Below are 19,833 nucleotides of genomic sequence, written 5' to 3'. Positions count from 1 at the left end.
GGAGCTGGAAGCAAGATGCTTTGGGGCCCAACTCGCCCCTTGGAAAGAAGCCTGCACGTTGTGCCTTTCAGCTCTAGGGCAATGTAGCACACCCAGAGCAGAAGTTCCACTTGAGCCAGATCAGGCCTGCAAAGAAAGTGCGTTTCACAGGCCTTTGTAAGAGATGTTCCCGGTAGGCTGTAAGAGCACTGTGCAGAGCGAGCTGTTTCTTAGCTTCCCAAAGAGCTGGAAGCAAGATGCTTTGGTGCCCAAATCGCCCTTTGGAAAGAAGCCTGCACGTTGTGCCTTTCAGCTCTAGGGCAATGTAGCACACCCAGAGCAGAAGTTCCACTTCAGCCAGATCAGGCCTGCAAAGAAACTGCGTTTCACAGGCCTTTGTAAGAGATGTTCCCGGTAGGCTGTAAGAGCACTGTGCAGAGCGTGTTCTTTCTTAGCTTCCCAAGGAGCTGGAAGCAAGATGCTTTGGGGCCCAACTCGCCCTTTGTAAAGAAGCCTGCACGTTGTGCCTTTCAGCTCTAGGGCAATGTAGCACACCCAGAGCAGAAGTTCTACATCAGCCAGATCAGGCCTGCCAAGAAACTGAGTTTCACAGGCCTTTGTAAGAGATGTTCCCGGTAGGCTGTAAGAGCAGTGTGCAGAGCGAGTTGTTTCTTAGCTTCCCAAAGAGCTGGAAGCAAGATGCTTTCCGGCCCAACTCGCCCTTTGGAAAGAAGCCTGCACGTTGTTCCTTTCAGCTCTAGGGCAATGTAGCACACCCAGAGCAGAAGTTCTACTTCAGCCAGATCAGGCCTGCAAAGAAACTGCATTTCACAGGCCTTTGTAGTGATGCTCCCGGTAGGCTGTAAGAGCACTGTGCAGAGCGAGTTGTTTCATAGCTAGCCCAAAGAGCTGGAAGCAAGATGCTTTGGGGCCCAACTCGCCCTTTGGAAAGAAGCCTGCACGTTGTGCCTTTCAGCTATAGGGAAATGTAGCACACCCAGAGCAGAAGTTCTACATCAGCCAGATCAGGCCTGCAAAGAAACTGCGTTTCACAGGCCTTTGTAAGAGATGTTCCCGGTAGGCTGTGAGAGCACTGTGCAGAGCGAGTTGTTTCTCAGCTTCCCAAAGAGCTGGAAGCAAGATGCTTTGCGGCCCAACTCGCCCTTTGGAAAGAAGCCTGCACGTTGTTCCTTTCAGCTCTAGGGCAATGTAGCACACCCAGTGCAGAAGTTCTACTTCAGCCAGATCAGGCCTGCAAAGAAACTGCATTTCACAGGCCTTTGTAGTGATGCTCCCGGTAGGCTGTAAGAGCACTCTGCAGAGCGAGTTGTTTCATGGCTAGCCCAAAGAGCTTGAAGCAAGATGCTTTGGGGCCCAACTCGCCCTTTGGAAAGAAGCCTGCACGTTGTGCCTTTCAGCTCTAGGCCAATGTAGCACACCCAGAGCAGAAGTTCTACATCAGCCAGATCAGGCCTGCAAAGAAACTGCGTTTCACAGGCCTTTGTAAGCGATGTTCCCGTTAGGGTGTAAGAGCACTGTGCAGAGCGAGTTGTTTCTTAGCTTCCCAAAGAGCTGGAAGCAAGATGCTTTGGGGCCCAACTCGCCCTTTGCAAAGAAGCCTGCACGTTGTGCCTTTCAGCTCTAGGCCAATGTAGCACACCCAGAGCAGAAGTTCTACTTCAGCCAGATCAGGCCTGCAAAGAAACTGCGTTTCACAGGCCTTTGTAGCTGATGCTCCCGGTAGGCTGTAAGAGCACTGTGCAGAGCGAGTTGTTTCTTAGCTTCCCAAAGAGCTGGAAGCAAGATGCTTTGGGGCCCAACTCGCCCTTTGGAAAGAAGCCTGCACGTTGTGCCTTTCAGCTCTAGGGCAATGTAGAGCACGCAGAGCAGAAGTTCCACTTCAGCCAGATCAGGCCTGCAAAGAAACTGCATTTCACAGGCCTTTGTAACTGATGCTCCCGGTAGGCTGTAAGAGCACTGTGCAGAGCGAGTTGTTTCATAGCTAGCCCAAAGAGCTGGAAGCAAGATGCTTTGGGGCCCAACTCGCCCTTTGGAAACAGGCCTGCACGTTGTGCCCTTCAGCTCTAGGGCAATGTAGCACACCCAGAGCAGAAGTTCCACTTCAGCCAGATCAGGCCTGCAAAGAAACTGCATTTCACAGGCCTTTGTTAGTGATGGTTCCGGTAGGCTGTAAGAGCACTGTGCAGAGCGAGTTGTTTCATAGCTAGCCCAAAGAGCTGGAAGCAAGATGCTTCGGGGCCCAAATCGCCTTTTGCAAAGAAGCCTGCACATTGTGCCTTTCAGCTCTAGGGCCATGAAGCACACCCAGAGCAGAATTTCTAGTTCAGCCAGATCAGGCCTGCAAAGAAACTGCGTTTCACAGGCCTTTGTAAGAGATGTTCCCGGTAGGCTGTAAGAGCACTGTGCAGAGCGACTTGTTTCTTAGCTTCCCAAAGAGCTGGAAGCAAGATGCTTTGCGGCCCAACTCGCCCTTTTGAAAGAAGCCTGCACGTTGCGCCTTTCAGCTCTAGGCCAATGTAGCACACCCAGAGCAGAAGTTCTACTTCAGCCAGATCAGGCCTGCAAAGAAACTGCGTTTCACAGGCCTTTGTAAGAGATGTTCCCCGTAGGCTGTAAGAGCACTGTGCAGAGCGAGTTCTTTCTTAGCTTCCCAAAGAGCTGGAAGCAAGATGCTTTGGGGCCCAACTCGCCCTTTGCAAAGAAGCCTGCACGTTGTGCCTTTCAGCTCTAGGGCAATGTAGCACACCCAGAGCAGAAGTTCTACTTCAGCCAGATCAAGCCTGCAAAGAAAATGCGTTTCACAGGCCTTTGTAAGAGATATTCCCGGTAGGCAGTAAGAGCACTGTGCAGAGCGAGTTGTTTCTTAGCTTCCCAAAGAGCTGGAAGCAAGATGCTTTGGGGCCCAACTCGCCCTTTGGAAAGAAGCCTGCACGTTGTGCCTTTCAGCTCTAGGGCAATGTAGCACACCCAGAGCAGAAGTTCCACTTCATCCAGATCAGGCCTGCAAAGAAACTGCGTTTCACAGGCCTTTGTAAGAGATGTTCCCGGTAGGCTGTAAGAGCACTGTGCTGAGCGAGTTGTTTCTTAGCTTCCCAAAGAGCTGGAAGGAAGAAGCTTTGGGGCCCAACTCGCCCTTTGGAAAGAAGCCTGCACGTTGTGCCTTTCAGCTCTAGGCCAATGTAGCACACCCAGAGCAGAAGTTCTACTTCAGCCAGATCAGGCCTGCAAAGAAACTTCGTTTCACAGGCCTTTGTAAGAGATGTTCCCTGTAGGTTGTAAGAGCACTGTGCAGAGCGAGTTGTTTCATAGCTAGATCAAAGAGCTGGAAGCAAGATGCTTTGGGGCCCAACTCGCCCTTTGTAAAGAAGCCTGCACGTTGTGCCTTTCAGCTCTAGGCCAATGTAGCACACCCAGAGCAGAAGTTCTACTTCAGCGAGATCAGGCCTGCAAAGAAACTGCGTTTGACAGGACTTTGTAAGAGATGTTCCCGGTAGGCTGTAAGAGCACTGTGCAGAGCGAGTTGTTTCTTAGCTTCCCAAGGAGCTGGAAGCAAGATGCTTTGCGGCCCAACTCGCCCTTTGCAAAGAAGCCTGCACGTTGTGCCTTTCAGCTCTAGGGCAATGTAGCACACGCAGAGCAGAAGTTCTAGTTCAGCCAGATCAGGCCTGCAAAGAAAGTGCGTTTCACAGGCCTTTGTAAGAGATGTTCCCGGTAGGCTGTAAGAGCACTGTGCAGAGCGAGTTGTTTCTTAGCTTCCCAAAGAGCTGGAAGCAAGATGCTTTGGGGCCCAACTCGCCCTTTGGAAAGAAGCCTGCACGTTGTGCCTTTCAGCTCTAGGCCAATGTAGCACACACAGAGCAGAAGTTCTACTTCAGCCAGATCAGGCCTGCAAAGAAACTGCGTTTGAGATGCCTTTGTAAGAGATGTTCCCTGTAGGCTGTAAAAGCACTGTGCAGAGCGAGTTGTTTCTTAGCTTCCCAAAGAGCTGGAAGCAAGATGCTTTGGGGCCCAACTCGCCCTTTGGAAAGAAGCCTGCACGTTGTGCCTTTCAGCTCTAGGGAAATGTAGCACAGCCAGAGCAGAAGTTCTGGTTCAGCCAGATTAGGCCTGCAAAGAAACTGCATTTCACAGGCCTTTGTAACTGATGCTCCCGGTAGGCTGTAAGAGCACTGTGCAGAGCGAGTTGTTTCTTAGCTTCCCAAAGAGCTGGAAGCAAGATGCTTTGGGGCCCAACTCGCCCTTTGGAAAGAAGCCTGCACGTTGTGCCTTTCAGCTCTAGGCCAATGTAGCACACCCAGAGCAGAAGTTCTACATCAGCCAGATCAGGCCTGCAAAGAAACTGCGTTTCACAGGCCTTTGTAAGAGATGTTCCCGGTAGGCTGTAAGAGCACTGTGCAGAGCGAGTTGTTTCTTAGCTTCCCAAAGAGCTGGAAGCAAGATGCTTTGGGGCCCAACTCGCCCTTTGCAAAGAAGCCTGCACGTTGTGCCTTTCAGCTCTAGGGCCATGTAGCACACCCAGAGCAGAAGTTCTACTTCAGCCAGATCAGGCCTGCAAAGAAACTGCATTTCACAGGCCTTTGTAACTGATGCTCCCGGTAGGCTGTAAGAGCACTGTGCAGAGCGAGTTGTTTCATAGATAGCCCAAAGAGCTGGAAGCAAGATGCTTTGGGGCCCAACTCGCCCTTTGGAAAGAAGCCTGCACGTTGTGCCTTTCAGCTCTAGGGCAATGTAGAGCACGCAGAGCAGAAGTTCCACTTCAGCCAGATCAGGCCTGCAAAGAAACTGCATTTCACAGGCCTTTGTAACTGATGCTCCCGGTAGGTTGTAAGAGCACTGTGCAGAGCGAGTTGTTTCATAGCTAGCCCAAAGAGCTGGAAGCAAGATGCTTTGGGGCCCAACACGCCCTTTGGAAACAGGCCTGCACGTTGTGCCCTTCAGCTCTAGGGCAATGTAGCACACCCAGAGCAGAAGTTCCACTTCAGCCAGATCAGGCCTGCAAAGAAACTGCATTTCACAGGCCTTTGTTAGTGATGGTTCCGGTAGGCTGTAAGAGCACTGTGCAGAGCGAGTTGTTTCATAGCTAGCCCAAAGAGCTGGAAGCAAGATGCTTCGGGGCCCAACTCGCCTTTTGCAAAGAAGCCTGCACATTGTGCCTTTCAGCTCTAGGGCCATGAAGCACACCCAGAGCAGAAGTTCTACTTCAGCCACATCAGGCCTGCAAAGAAACTGCGTTTCACAGGCCTTTGTAAGAGATGTTCCCGGTAGGCTGTAAGAGCACTGTGCAGAGCGAGTAGTTTCCTAGCTTCCCAAGGAGCTGGAAGCGAGATGCTTTGCGGCCCAACCCGCCCTTTGCAAAGAAGCCTGCACGTTGTGCCTTTCAGCTCTAGGGCATGTAGCACAGGCAGAGCAGAATTTCTAATTCAGCCAGATCAGGCCTGCAAAGAAACTGCGTTTCACAGGCCTTTGTAAGAGATGTTCCCGGTAGGCTGTAAGAGCACTGTGCTGAGCGAGTTGTTTCTTAGCTTCCCAAAGAGCTGGAAGGAAGAAGCTTTGGGGCCCAACTCGCCCTTTGGAAAGAAGCCTGCACGTTGTGCCTTTCAGCTCTAGGCCAATGTAGCACACCCAGAGCAGAAGTTCTACTTCAGCCAGATCAGGCCTGCAAAGAAACTTCGTTTCACAGGCCTTTATAAGAGATGTTCCCTGTAGGTTGTAAGAGCACTGTGCAGAGCGAGTTGTTTCATAGCTAGATCAAAGAGCTGGAAGCAAGATGCTTTGGGGCCCAACTCGCCCTTTGTAAAGAAGCCTGCACGTTGTGCCTTTCAGCTCTAGGCCAATGTAGCACACCCAGAGCAGAAGTTCTACTTCAGCGAGATCAGGCCTGCAAAGAAACTGCGTTTGACAGGACTTTGTAAGAGATGTTCCCGGTAGGCTGTAAGAGCACTGTGCAGAGCGAGTTGTTTCTTAGCTTCCCAAGGAGCTGGAAGCAAGATGCTTTGCGGCCCAACTCGCCATTTGCAAATAAGCCTGCACGTTGTGCCTTTCAGCTCTAGGGCAATGTAGCACACGCAGAGCAGAAGTTCTAGTTCAGCCAGATCAGGCCTGCAAAGAAAGTGCGTTTCACAGGCCTTTGTAAGAGATGTTCCCGGTAGGCTGTAAGAGCACTGTGCAGAGCGAGTTGTTTCTTAGCTTCCCAAAGAGCTGGAAGCAAGATGCTTTGGGGCCCAACTCGCCCTTTGGAAAGAAGCCTGCACGTTGTGCCTTTCAGCTCTAGGCCAATGTAGCACACACAGAGCAGAAGTTCTACTTCAGCCAGATCAGGCCTGCAAAGAAACTGCGTTTGAGATGCCTTTGTAAGAGATGTTCCCTGTAGGCTGTAAAAGCACTGTGCAGAGCGAGTTGTTTCTTAGCTTCCCAAAGAGCTGGAAGCAAGATGCTTTGGGGCCCAACTCGCCCTTTGGAAAGAAGCCTGCACGTTGTGCCTTTCAGCTCTAGGGAAATGTAGCACAGCCAGAGCAGAAGTTCTGGTTCAGCCAGATTAGGCCTGCAAAGAAACTGCATTTCACAGGCCTTTGTAACTGATGCTCCCGGTAGGCTGTAAGAGCACTGTGCAGAGCGAGTTGTTTCTTAGCTTCCCAAAGAGCTGGAAGCAAGATGCTTTGGGGCCCAACTCGCCCTTTGGAAAGAAGCCTGCACGTTGTGCCTTTCAGCTCTAGGCCAATGTAGCACACCCAGAGCAGAAGTTCTACATCAGCCAGATCAGGCCTGCAAAGAAACTGCGTTTCACAGGCCTTTGTAAGAGATGTTCCCGGTAGGCTGTAAGAGCACTGTGCAGAGCGAGTTGTTTCTTAGCTTCCCAAAGAGCTGGAAGCAAGATGCTTTGGGGCCCAACTCGCCCTTTGGAAAGAAGCCTGCACGTTGTGCCTTTCAGCTCTAGGGCCATGTAGCACACCCAGAGCAGAAGTTCTACTTCAGCCAGATCAGGCCTGCAAAGAAACTGCATTTCACAGGCCTTTGTAACTGATGCTCCCGGTAGGCTGTAAGAGCACTGTGCAGAGCGAGTTGTTTCATAGATAGCCCAAAGAGCTGGAAGCAAGATGCTTTGGGGCCCAACTCACCCTTTAGAAAGAAGCCTGCACGTTGTGCCTTTCAGCTCTAGGGCCATGTCGCACACCCAGAGCAGAAGTTCTACTTCAGCCAGATCAGGCCTGCAAAGAAACTGCGTTTCACAGGCCTTTGTAAGAGATGTTCCCGGTAGGCTGTAAGAGCACTGTGCAGAGCGAGTTGTTTCTTAGCTTCCCAAAGAGCTGGAAGCAAGATGCTTTGGGGCCCAAATCGCCCTTTGGAAAGAAGCCTGCACGTTGTGCCTTTCAGCTCTAGGCCAATGTAGCACACCCAGAGCAGAAGTTCCACTTCAGCCAGATCAGGCCTGCAAAGAAACTGGTTTTCACAGGCCTTTGTAATAGATGTTCCCGGTAGGCTGTAAGAGAACTGTGCAGAGCGTGTTGTTTCTTAGCTTCCCAAGGAGCTGGAAGCAAGATGCTTTGGGGCCCAACTCGCCCTTTGGAAAGAAGCCTGCACGTTGTGCCTTTCAGCTCTAGGGCAATGTAGCACACCCAGAGCAGAAGTTCCACTTCAGCCAGATCAGGCCTGCAAAGAAACTGCGTTTCACAGGCCTTTGTAAGAGATGTTCCCGGTAGGCTGTAAGAGCACTGTGCAGAGCGAGTTGTTTCTTAGCTTCCCAAAGAGCTGGAAGCAAGATGCTTTGGGGCCCAACTCGCCTTTTGGAAAGAAGCCTGCACGTTGTGCCTTTCAGCTCTAGGCCAATGTAGCACACCCAGAGCAGAAGTTCTACTTCAGCCAGATCAGGCCTGCAAAGAAACTTCGTTTCACAGGCCTTTGTAAGAGATGTTCCCGGTAGGCTGTAAGAGCACTGTGCAGAGCGAGCTGTTTCTTAGCTTCCCAAAGAGCTGGAAGCAAGATGCTTTGGGGCCCAAATCGCCCTTTGGAAAGAAGCCTGCACGTTGTGCCTTTCAGCTCTAGGGCAATGTAGAGCACCCAGAGCAGAAGTTCCACTGCAGCCAGATCAGGCCTGCAAAGAAACTGCGTTTCACAGGCCTTTGTAAGAGATGTTCCCGGTAGGCTGTAAGAGCACTGTGCAGAGCGAGTTGTTTCTTAGCTTCCCAAAGAGCTGGAAGCAAGATGCTTTGGGCCCAACTCGCCCTTTGGAACGAAGCCTGCACGTTGTGCCTTTCAGCTCTAGCGCCATGTAGCACACCCAGAGCAGAAGTTCTAGTTCAGCCAGATCAGGCCTGCAAAGAAACTGCATTTCACAGGCCTTTGTAACTGAAGCTCCCGGTAGGCTGTAAGAGCACTGTGCAGAGCGAGTTGTTTCATGGCTAGCCCAAAGAGCTGGAAGCAAGATGCTTTGGGGCCCAACTCGCCCTTTGGAAACAGGCCTGCACGTTGTGCCCTTCAGCTCTAGGGCAATGTAGCACACCCAGAGCAGAAGTTCTAGTTCAGCGTGATCAGGCCTGCAAAGAAACTGCATTTCACAGGCCTTTGTTAGTGATGGTTCCGGTAGGCTGTAAGAGCACTGTGCAGAGCGAGTTGTTTCATAGCTAGCCCAAAGAGCTGGAAGCAAGATGCTTTGGGGCCCAACTCGCCTTTTGCAAAGAAGCCTGCACATTGTGCCTTTCAGCTCTAGGGCCATGAAGCACACCCAGAGCAGAAGTTCTACTTCAGCCAGATGAGGCCTGCAAAGAAACTGCGTTTCACAGGCCTTTGTAAGAGATGTTCCCGGTAGGCTGTAAGAGCACTGTGCAGAGCGAGTTGTTTCTTAGCTTCCCAAAGAGCTGGAAGCAAGATGCTTTGGGGCCCAACTCGCCCTTTGGAAAGAAGCCTGCAGATTGTGCCTTTCAGCTCTAGGCCAATGTAGCACACCCAGAGCAGAAGTTCTACTTCAGCCACATCAGGCCTGCAAAGAAACTGCGTTTCACAGGCCTTTGTAAGAGATGTTCCCGGTAGGCTGTAAGAGCACTGTGCAGAGCGAGTAGTTTCTTAGCTTCCCAAGGAGCTGGAAGCAAAATGCTTTGCGGCCCAACTCGCCCTTTGCAAAGAAGCCTGCACGTTGTGCCTTTCAGCTCTAGGGCAATGTAGCACACGCAGAGCAGAACTTCTACTTCAGCCAGATCAGGCCTGCAAAGAAACTGCGTTTCACAGGCCTTTGTAAGAGATGTTCCCGGTAGGCTGTAAGAGCACTGTGCAGAGCGACTTGTTTCTTAGCTTCCCAAAGAGCTGGAAGCAAGATGCTTTGCGGCCCAAGTCGCCCTTTTGAAAGAAGCCTGCACGTTGTGCCTTTCAGCTCTAGGCCAATGTAGCACACCCAGAGCAGAAGTTCTACTTCAGCCAGATCAGGCCTGCAAAGAAACTGCGTTTCACAGGCCTTTGTAAGAGATGTTCCCCGTAGGCTGTAAGAGCACTGTGCAGAGCGAGTTGTTTCTTAGCTTCCCAAAGAGCTGGAAGCAAGATGCTTTGGGGCCCAACTCGCCCTTTGCAAAGAAGCCTGCACGTTGTGCCTTTCAGCTCTAGGGCAATGTAGCACACCCAGAGCAGAAGTTCTACTTCAGCCCAATCAGGCCTGCAAAGAAACTGCGTTTCACAGGCCTTTGTAAGAGATATTCCCGGTAGGCAGTAAGAGCACTGTGCAGAGCGAGTTGTTTCTTAGCTTCCCAAAGAGCTGGAAGCAAGACGCTTTGGGGCCCAACTCGCCCTTTGGAAAGAAGCCTGCACGTTGTGCCTTTCAGCTCTAGGGCAATGTAGCACACCCAGAGCAGAAGTTCCACTTCATCCAGATCAGGCCTGCAAAGAAACTGCGTTTCACAGGCCTTTGTAAGAGATGTTCCCGGTAGGCTGTAAGAGCACTGTGCAGAGCGAGTTGTTTCTTACCTTCCCAAACATCTGGAAGCAAGAAGCTTTGGGGCCCAACTCGCCCTTTGGAAAGAAGCCTGCACGTTGTGCCTTTCAGCTCTAGGCCAATGTAGCACACCCAGAGCAGAAGTTCTACTTCAGCCAGATCAGGCCTGCAAAGAAACTGCGTTTCACAGGCCTTTGTAAGAGATGTTCCCTGTAGGCTGTAAGAGCACTGTGCAGAGCGAGTTGTTTCATAGCTAGCCCAAAGAGCTGGAAGCAAGATGCTTTGGGGCCCAACTCGCCCTTTCTAAAGAAGCCTGCACGTTGTGCCTTTCAGCTCTAGGCCAATGTAGCACACCCAGAGCAGAAGTTCTACTTCAGCGAGATCAGGCCTGCAAAGAAACTGCGTTTCACAGGCCGTTGTAAGAGATGTTCCCGGTAGGCTGTAAGAGCACTGTGCAGAGCGAGTTGTTTCTTAGCTTCCCAATGAGCTGGAAGCAAGATGCTTTGCGGCCCAACTCGCCCTTTGCAAAGAAGCCTGCACGTTGTGCCTTTCAGCTCTAGGGCAATGTAGCACACCCAGAGCAGAAGTTCCACTTCAGCCAGATCAGGCCTGCAAAGAAAGTGCGTTTGAGAGGCCTTTGTAAGAGATGTTCCCGGTAGGCTGTAAGAGCACTGTGCAGAGCGAGTTGTTTCTTAGCTTCCCAAAGAGCTGGAAGCAAGATGCTTTGGGGCCCAACTCGCCCTTTGGAAAGAAGCCTGCACGTTGTGCCTTTCAGCTCTAGGCCAATGTAGCACACACAGAGCAGAAGTTCTACTTCAGCCAGATCAGGCCTGCAAAGAAACTGCGTTTGAGATGCCTTTGTAAGAGATGTTCCCGGTAGGCTGTAAAAGCACTGTGCAGAGCGAGTTGTTTCTTAGCTTCCCAAAGAGCTGGAAGCAAGATGCTTTGGGGCCCAACTCGCCCTTTGGAAAGAAGCCTGCACGTTGTGCCTTTCAGCTCTAGGGAAATGTAGCACAGCCAGAGCAGAAGTTCTGGTTCAGCCAGATTAGGCCTGCAAAGAAACTGCATTTCACAGGCCTTTGTAACTGATGCTCCCGGTAGGCTGTAAGAGCACTGTGCAGAGCGAGTTGTTTCTTAGCTTCCCAAAGAGCTGGAAGCAAGATGCTTTGGGGCCCAACTCGCCCTTTGGAAAGAAGCCTGCACGTTGTGCCTTTCAGCTCTAGGGCAATGTAGCACACCCAGAGCAGAAGTTCCACTTCAGCCAGATCAGGCCTGCAAAGAAACTGCGTTTCACAGGCCTTTGTAAGAGATGTTCCCGGTAGGCTGTAAGAGCACTGTGCAGAGCGAGTTGTTTCTTAGCTTCCCAAAGAGCTGGAAGCAAGATGCTTTGGGGCCCAACTCGCCCTTTGCAAAGAAGCCTGCACGTTGTGCCTTTCAGCTCTAGGCCAATGTAGCACACCCAGAGCAGAAGTTCCACTTCAGCCAGATCAGGCCTGCAAAGAAACTGCCTTTCACAGGCCTTTGTAAGAGATGTTCCCGGTAGGCTGTGAGAGCACTGTGCAGAGCGAGTTGTTTCTCAGCTTCCCAAAGAGCTGGAAGCAAGATGCTTTGCGGCCCAACTCGCCCTTTGGAAAGAAGCCTGCACGTTGTTCCTTTCAGCTCTAGGGCAATGTAGAACACCCAGAGCAGAAGTTCTACTTCAGCCAGATCAGGCCTGCAAAGAAACTGCATTTCACAGGCCTTTGTAGTGATGCTCCCGGTAGGCTGTAAGAGCACTCTGCAGAGCGAGTTGTTTCATGGCTAGCCCAAGGAGCTGGAAGCAAGATGCTTTGGGGCCCAACTCGCCTTTTGCAAAGAAGCCTGCACATTGTGCCTTTCAGCTCTAGGGCCATGAAGCACACCCAGAGCAGAAGTTCTACTTCAGCCAGATCAGGCCTGCAAAGAAACTGCGTTTCACAGGCCTTTGTAAGAGATGTTCCCGGTAGGCTGTAAGAGCACTGTGCAGAGCGAGTTGTTTCTTAGCTTCCCAAAGAGCTGGAAGCAAGACGCTCTGGGGCCCAACTCGCCCTTTGGAAAGAAGCCTGCAGGTTGTGCCTTTCAGCTCTAGGCCAATGTAGCACACCCAGAGCAGAAGTTCTACTTCAGCCACATCAGGCCTGCAAAGAAACTGCGTTTCACAGGCCTTTGTAAGAGATGTTCCCGGTAGGCTGTAAGAGCACTGTGCAGAGCGAGTAGTTTCTTAGCTTCCCAAGGAGCTGGAAGCAAGATGCTTTGCGGCCCAACTCGCCCTTTGCAAAGAAGCCTGCACGTTGTGCCTTTCAGCTCTAGGGCAATGTAGCACACGCAGAGCAGAAGTTCTAGTTCAGCCAGATCAGGCCTGCAAAGAAACTGCGTTTCACAGGCCTTTGTAAGAGATGTTCCCGGTAGGCTGTAAGAGCACTGTGCAGAGCGACTTGTTTCTTAGCTTCCCAAAGAGCTGGAAGCAAGATGCTTTGGGGCCCAACTCGCCCTTTGGAAAGAAGCCTGCACGTTGTGCCTTTCAGCTCTAGGCCAATGTAGCACACCCAGAGCAGAAGTTCTACTTCAGCCAGATCAGGCCTGCAAAGAAACTGCGTTTCACAGGCCTTTGTAAGAGATGTTCCCCGTAGGCTGTAAGAGCACTGTGCAGAGCGAGTTGTTTCTTAGCTTCCCAAAGAGCTGGAAGCAAGATGCTTTGGGGCCCAACTCGCCCTTTGGAAAGAAGCCTGCACGTTGTGCCTTTCAGCTCTAGGGCAATGTAGCACACCCAGAGCAGAAGTTCTACTTCATCGAGATCAGGCCTGCAAAGAAACTGCGTTTCACAGGCCTTTGTAAGAGATATTCCCGGTAGGCAGTAAGAGCACTGTGCAGAGCGAGTTGTTTCTTAGCTTCCCAAAGAGCTGGAAGCAAGATGCTTTGGGGCCCAACTCGCCCTTTGGAAAGAAGCCTGCACGTTGTGCCTTTCAGCTCTAGGGCAATGTAACACACCCAGAGCAGAAGTTCCACTTCATCCAGATCAGGCCTGCAAAGAAACTGCGTTTCACAGGCCTTTGTAAGAGATGTTCCCGGTAGGCTGTAAGAGCACTGTGCTGAGCGAGTTGTTTCTTAGCTTCCCAAAGAGCTGGAAGCAAGAAGCTTTGGGGCCCAACTCGCCCTTTGGAAAGAAGCCTGCACGTTGTGCCTTTCAGCTCTAGGCCAATGTAGCACACCCAGAGCAGAAGTTCTACTTCAGCCAGATCAGGCCTGCAAAGAAACTTCGTTTCACAGGCCTTTGTAAGAGATGTTCCCTGTAGGTTGTAAGAGCACTGTGCAGAGCGAGTTGTTTCATAGCTAGCCCAAAGAGCTGGAAGCAAGATGCTTTGGGGCCCAACTCGCCCTTTGGAAAGAAGCCTGCACGTTGTGCCTTTCAGCTCTAGGCCAATGTAGCACACCCAGAGCAGAAGTTCTACTTCAGCGAGATCAGGCCTGCAAAGAAACTGCGTTTGACAGGCCTTTGTAAGAGATGTTCCCGGTAGGCTGTAAGAGCACTGTGCAGAGCGAGTTGTTTCTTAGCTTCCCAAGGAGCTGGAAGCAAGATGCTTTGTGGCCCAACTCGCCCTTTGCAAAGAAGCCTGCACGTTGTGCCTTTCAGCTCTAGGGCAATGTAGCACACGCAGAGCAGAAGTTCTAGTTCAGCCAGATCAGGCCTGCAAAGAAAGTGCGTTTCACAGGCCTTTGTAAGAGATGTTCCCGGTAGGCTGTAAGAGCACTGTGCAGAGCGAGTTGTTTCTTAGCTTCCCAAAGAGCTGGAAGCAAGATGCTTTGGGGCCCAACTCGCCCTTTGGAAAGAAGCCTGCACGTTGTGCCTTTCAGCTCTAGGGCAATGTAGCACACACAGAGCAGAAGTTCTACTTCAGCCAGATCAGGCCTGCAAAGAAACTGCGTTTGAGATGCCTTTGTAAGAGATGTTCCCGGTAGGCTGTAAAAGCACTGTGCAGAGCGAGTTGTTTCTTAGCTTCCCAAAGAGCTGGAAGCAAGATGCTTTGGGGCCCAACTCGCCCTTTGGAAAGAAGCCTGCACGTTGTGCCTTTCAGCTCTAGGGAAATGTAGCACAGCCAGAGCAGAAGTTCTGGTTCAGCCAGATTAGGCCTGCAAAGAAACTGCATTTCACAGGCCTTTGTAACTGATGCTCCCGGTAGGCTGTAAGAGCACTGTGCAGAGCGAGTTGTTTCTTAGCTTCCCAAAGAGCTGGAAGCAAGATGCTTTGGGGCCCAACTCGCCCTTTGGAAAGAAGCCTGCACGTTGTGCCTTTCAGCTCTAGGGCAATGTAGCACACCCAGAGCAGAAGTTCCACTTCAGCCAGATCAGGCCTGCAAAGAAACTGCGTTTCACAGGCCTTTGTAAGAGATGTTCCCGGTAGGCTGTAAGAGCACTGTGCAGAGCGAGTTGTTTCTTAGCTTCCCAAAGAGCTGGAAGCAAGATGCTTTGGGGCCCAACTCGCCCTTTGCAAAGAAGCCTGCACGTTGTGCCTTTGAGCTCTAGGCCAATGTAGCACACCCAGAGCAGAAGTTCTACTTCAGCCAGATCAGGCCTGCAAAGAAACTGCGTTTCACAGGCCTTTGTAAGAGATGTTCCCGGTAGGCAGTAAGAGCACTGTGCAGAGCGAGTTGTTTCTCAGCTGCCCAAAGAGCTGGAAGCAAGATGCTTTGGGGCCCAACTCGCCCTTTGGAAAGAAGCCTGCACGTTGTGCCTTTCAGCTCTAGGGCAATGTAGCACACCCAGAGCAGAAGTTCCACTTCAGCCAGATCAGGCCTGCAAAGAAACTGCGTTTCACAGGCCTTTGTAAGAGATGTTCCCGGTAGGCTGTAAGAGCACTGTGCAGAGCGAGTTGTTTCTCAGCTTCCCAAAGAGCTGGAAGCAAGATGCTTTGCTACCCAACTCGCCCTTTGGAAAGAAGCCTGCATGTTGTTCCTTTCAGCTCTAGGGCAATGTAGCAAACCCAGAGCAGAAGTTCTACTTCAGCCAGATCAGGCCTGCAAAGAAACTGCATTTCACAGGCCTTTGTAGTGATGCTCCCGGTAGGCTGTAAGAGCACTCTGCAGAGCGAGTTGTTTCATGGCTAGCCCAAAGAGCTGGAAGCAAGATGCTTTGGGGCCCAACTCGCCCTTTGGAAAGAAGCCTGCACGTTGTGCCTTTCAGCTCTAGGCCAATGTAGCACACCCAGAGCAGAAGTTCTACATCAGCCAGATCAGGCCTGCAAAGAAACTGCGTTTCACAGGCCTTTGTAAGCGATGTTCCCGGTAGGGTGTAAGAGAACTGTGCAGAGCGAGTTGTTTCTTAGCTTCCCAAAGAGCTGGAAGCAAGATGCTTTGGGGCCCAACTCGCCCTTTGGAAAGAAGCCTGCACGTTGTGCCTTTCAGCTCTAGGCCAATGTAGCACACCCAGAGCAGAAGTTCTACTTCAGCCAGATGAGGCCTGCAAAGAAACTGCGTTTCACAGGCCTTTGTAAGAGATGTTCCCGGTAGGCTGTAAGAGCACTGTGCAGAGCGAGTTGTTTCTTAGCTTCCCAAAGAGCTGGAAGCAAGATGCTTTGGGGCCCAATTCGCCCTTTGCAAAGAAGCCTGCACGTTGTGACTTTCAGCTCTAGGGCAATGTAGCACACCCAGAGCAGAAGTTCTACTTCAGCCCAATCAGGCTTGCAAAGAAACTGCGTTTCACAGGCCTTTGTAAGAGATATTCCCGGTAGGCAGTAAGAGCACTGTGCAGAGCGAGTTGGTTCTTAGCTTCCCAAAGAGCTGGAAGCAAGATGCTTTGGGGCCCAACTCGCCCTTTGGAAAGAAGCCTGCACGTTGTGCCTTTCAGCTCTAGGCCAATGTAGCACACCCAGAGCAGAAGTTCTAGTTCAGCCAGGTCAGGCCTGCAAAGAAACTGCGTTTCACAGGCCTTTGTAAGAGATGTTCCCGGTAGGCTGTAAGAGCACTGTGCAGAGCGAGTTGTTTCTTAGCTTCCGAAAGAGCTGGAAGCAAGAAGCTTTGGGGCCCAACTCGCCCTTTGGAAAAAATCCTGCACGTTGTGCCTTTCAGCTCTAGGCCAATGTAGCACACCCAGAGCAGAAGTTCTACTTCAGCCAGATCAGGCCTGCAAAGAAACTTCGTTTCACAGGCCTTTGTAAGAGATGTTCCCGGTAGGCTGTAAGAGCACTGTGCAGAGCGAGTTGTTTCATAGCTAGCCCAAAGAGCTGGAAGCAAGATGCTTTGGGGCCCAACTCGCCCTTTGGAAAGAAGCCTGCACGTTGTGCCTTTCAGCTCTAGGGCCATGTAGCACACCCAGAGCAGAAGTTCTACCTCAGCCAGATCAGGCCTGCAAAGAAACTGCGTTTGACAGGCCTTTGTATGAGATGTTCCCGGTAGGCTTTAAGAGCACTGTGCAGAGCGTGTTGTTTCTTAGCTTCCCAAAGAGCTGGAAGCAAGATGCTTTGGGGCCCAACTCGCCCTTTGGAAAGAAGCCTGCAGCTTGTGCCTTTCAGCTCTAGGCCAATGTAGCACACCCAGAGCAGAAGTTCTACTTCAGCGAGATCAGGCCTGCAAAGAAACTGCGTTTCACAGGCCTTTGTAAGGGATGTTCCCGGTAGGCTGTAAGAGCACTGTGCAGAGCGAGTTGTTTGTTACCTTCCCAAGGAGCTGGAAGCAAGATGCTTTGCGGCCCAACTCGCCCTTTGCAAAGAAGCCTGCACGTTGTGCCTTTCAGCTCTAGGGCAATGTAGCACACGCAGAGCAGAAGTTCTAGTTCAGCCAGATCAGGCCTGCAAAGAAACTGCATTTGACAGGCCTTTGTAAGAGATGTTCCCGGTAGGCTGTAAGAGCACTGTGCAGAGCGAGTTGTTTCTTAGCTTCCCAAAGAGCTGGAAGCAAGATGCTTTGGGGCCCAACTCGCCCTTTGGAAAGAAGCCTGAACGTTGTGCCTTTCAGCTCTAGGGAAATGTAGCACACCCAGAGCAGAAGTTCTGGTTCAGCCAGATTAGGCCTGCAAAGAAACTGCATTTCACAGGCCTTTGTAACTGATGCTCCCGGTAGGCTGCAAGAGCACTGTGCAGAGCGAGTTGTGTCTTAGCTTCCCAAAGAGCTGGAAGCAAGATGCTTTGGGGCCCAACTCGCCCTTTGGAAAGAAGCCTGCACGTTGTGCCTTTCAGCTCTAGGCCAATGTAGCACACCCACAGCAGAAGTTCTACTTCAGCCAGATCAGGCCTGCAAAGAAACTGCGTTTGAGAGGCCTTTGTAAGAGATGTTCCCGGTAGGCTGTAAGAGCACTGTGCAGAGCGAGTTGTTTCTTAGCTTCCCAAAGAGCTGGAAGCAAGATGCTTTGGGGCCCAACTCGCCCTTTGGAAAGAAGCCTGCACGTTGTGCCTTTGAGCTCTAGGGCAATGTAGCACACCCAGGTCAGAAGTTCCACTTCAGCCAGATCAGGCCTGCAAAGAAACTCATTTCACAGGCCTTTGTAAGAGATGTTCCCGGTAGGCTGTAAGAGCACTGTGCAGAGCGAGTTGTTTCTTAGCTTCCCAAGGAGCTGGAAGCAAGATGCTTTGGGGCCCAACTCGCCCTTTGGAAAGAAGCCTGCACGTTGTGCCTTTCAGCTCTAGGGCAATGTAGCACACCCAGAGCAGAAGTTCTACATCAGCCAGATCAGGCCTGCAAAGAAACTGCGTTTCACAGGCCTTTGTAAGAGATGTTCCCAGTAGGCTGTAAGAGCACTGTGCAGAGCGAGTTGTTTCTTAGCTTCCCAAAGAGCTGGAAGCAAGATGCTTTGGGGCCCAACTCGCCCTTTGCAAAGAAGCCTGCACGTTGTGCCTTTCAGCTCTAGGGCAATGTAGAGCACCCAGAGCAGAAGTTCCACTTCAGCCAGATCAGGCCTGCAAAGAAACTGCGTTTCACAGGCTTTAGTAAGAGATGTTCCCCGTAGGCTGTAAGAGCACTGTGCAGAGCGAGTTGTTTCTTAGCTTCCCAAAGAGCTGGAAGCAAGATGCTTTGGGGCCCAACTCGCCCTTTGGAAAGAAGCCTGCACGTTGTGCCTTTCAGCTCTAGGGCCATGTAGCACACCCAGAGCAGAAGTTCTAGTTCAGCCAGATCAGGCCTGCAAGGAAACTGCATTTCACAGGCCTTTGTAACTGATGCTCCCGGTAGGCTGTAAGAGCACTGTGCAGAGCGAGTTGTTTCATAGCTAGCCCAAAGAGCTGGAAGCAAGATGCTTTGGGGCCCAAATCACCCTTTGGAAAGAAGCCTGCACGTTGTGCCTTTCAGCTCTAGGGCCATGTCGCACACCCAGAGCAGAAGTTCTACTTCAGCCAGATCAGGCCTGCAAAGAAACTGCGTTTCACAGGCCTTTGTAAGAGATGTTCCCGGTAGGCTGTAAGAGCACTGTGCAGAGCGAGTTGTTTCTTAGCTTCCCAAAGAGCTGGAAGCAAGATGCTTTGGGGCCCAACTCGCCCTTTGGAAAGAAGCCTGCACGTTGTGCCTTTCAGCTCTAGGCCAATGTAGCACACCCAGAGCAGAAGTTCTATTTCAGCCACATCAGGCCTGCAACGAAACTGCGTTTCACAGGCCTTTGTAATAGATGTTCCCGGTAGGCTGTAAGAGCACTGTGCAGAGCGTGTTGTTTCTTAGCTTCCCAAGGAGCTGGAAGCAAGATGCTTTGGAGCCCAACTCGCCCTTTGGAAAGAAGCCTGCACGTTGTGCCTTTCAGCTCAGGGCCAATGTAGAACACCCAGAGCAGAAGTTCTACTTCAGCCAGATCAGGCCTGCAAAGAAACTCGTTTCGCAGGCCTTTGTAAGAGATGTTCCCGGTAGGCTGTAAGAGCTCTGTGCAGAGCGAGTTGTTTCTTAGCTTCCCAAAGAGCTGGAAGCAAGATGCTTTGGGGCCCAACTCGCCCTTTGGAAAGAAGCCCGCACGCTGTGCCTTTCAGCTCTAGGCCAATGTAGCACACCCAGAGCAGAAGTTCTACTTCAGCCAGATGAGGCCTGCAAAGAAACTGCGTTTCACAGGCCTGTGTAAGAGATGTTCCCGGTAGGCTGTAAGAGCACTGTGCAGAGCGAGTTGTTTCTTAGCTTCCCAAGGAGCTGGATGCAAGATGCTTTGCGGCCCAACTCGCCCTTTGGAAAGAAGCCTGCACGTTGTGCCTTTCAGCTCTAGGGCAATGTAGCACACGCAGAGCAGAAGTTCTAGTTCAGCCAGATCAGGCCTGCAAAGAAACTGCGTTTCACAGGCCTTTGTAAGAGATGTTCCCTGTAGGCTGTAAGAGCACTGTGCAGAGCGAGTTGTTTCTTAGCTTCCCAAAGAGCTGGAAGCAAGATGCTTTGGGGCCCAACTCGCCCTTTGGAAAGAAGCCTGCACGTTGTGCCTTTCAGCTCTAGGCCAATGTAGCACACCCAGAGCAGAAGTTCTACTTCAGCCAGATGAGGCCTGCAAAGAAACTGCGTTTCACAGGCCTTTGTAAGAGATGTTCCCGGTAGGCTGTAAGAGCACTGTGCAGAGCGACTTGTTTCTTAGCTTCCCAAGGAGCTGGAAGCAAGATGCTTTGGGGCCCAACTCGCCCTTTGGAAAGAAGCCTGCACGTTGTGCCTTTCAGCTCAGGGCCAATGTAGAACACCCAGAGCAGAAGTTCTGCTTCAGCCATGTCAGGCCTGCAAAGAAACTCGTTTCACAGGCCTTTGTAAGAGATGTTCCCGGTAGGCTGTAAGAGCACTGTGCAGAGCGAGTTGTTTCTTAGCTTCCCAAAGAGCTGGAAGCAAGATGCTTTGGGGCCCAACTCGCCCTTTGCAAAGAAGCCTGCACGTTGTGCCTTTCAGCTCTAGGCCAATGTTGCACACCCAGAGCAGAAGTTCTACCTCAGCCAGATCAGGCCTGCAAAGAAACTGCGTTTCACAGGCCTT

Source organism: Equus caballus, chromosome 5 (assembly GCF_041296265.1).
Source record: "Equus caballus isolate H_3958 breed thoroughbred chromosome 5, TB-T2T, whole genome shotgun sequence".
NCBI classification, from domain to species: Eukaryota; Metazoa; Chordata; class Mammalia; order Perissodactyla; family Equidae; genus Equus; species Equus caballus.
The sequence above is the reverse complement of the archived record's forward strand: the minus strand, read 5'-3'. Positions refer to the sequence as shown.